Below are 894 nucleotides of genomic sequence, written 5' to 3'. Positions count from 1 at the left end.
ATAGTGAAAATGTTAAGTGTGGAGTGTAAGTCAAAGAAATGCAAAAAGTTCAATAATTGGAGACCTAGAATAAAGTGAAGAAAATAATGGAACAGAAGACAACTATTTAAATATATAATTCAAGAAGTGTTCCAGAAGTAAGAAGAACTTTAATCTATTTTTTTTATTTATTTATTTATTTATTTATTTATTTATTTATTTATTTATTTATTTATTTACGCCTGTAGCACCTGGCCTTCCTAGATGGTCTCCCATCCAAGTACTAACCAGGCCCGACCCTGCTTAACTTCCAAAATCAGATAGGATCTGGCATGTTCAAGGTAGCATGGCTGTAGACCAGAAGAACTTTAATCTAAAGATTGAAAGGGTGCACTGCCTCCCAGGAATGTAGAATAGTCACTACCAGGACATATCATAGTATATTTATTGGACATATAATAAAGGAATCTTTTGGTTGAAAAGGCAAAAGATTATGATGAGGGGAAAATATTGTCACAATGGCTGGTGTCCAATTTCTTTACGAAACAGTCCATTTTTAAGAAATAAAGTAATCCCTTACAGAGCAATCAAGGAAAGAAAAGAAACTTAAAAATTTTATGTCCAGAAAAAAATTTTAAGAATAAAGGCCAAAGGAAAACATATTTAAATAAGCAAGAGCTCATGGAGTATAGATTTAATGAGCCCTCTTAAAGAAAGTACTGAAAAACACACTTCAGTCAATCAAAAACTGTTTGATAAACAATTGTAAAAGAAGTGATATTGAATACTAAACTATTTAACTCTAGGATTAAAGCAAAAACAGATAACATGATTAAGATGATAAAACACAATGTAAATAGTATAAACCCAAATGAGATAGAAATGAAACAGCTAATGAAAGTGAGGAGGGGAAAG

General features: G+C 31.0%; 1 pseudogene; it reads right to left on the bottom strand.

The window, feature by feature from the left end:
• Positions 1-218: 218 nt before the first annotated feature.
• On the bottom strand, positions 219-337 carry LOC112474360 (annotated as a pseudogene).
• Between the last annotated feature and the right edge of the window lie 557 nt (positions 338-894).

This window comes from Pteropus alecto, unplaced genomic scaffold (genome assembly GCF_000325575.1).
Source record: "Pteropus alecto unplaced genomic scaffold, ASM32557v1 scaffold79, whole genome shotgun sequence".
Classification (NCBI taxonomy): Eukaryota; Metazoa; Chordata; class Mammalia; order Chiroptera; family Pteropodidae; genus Pteropus; species Pteropus alecto.
This window is presented reverse-complemented; position numbering and strand designations above follow the sequence as displayed.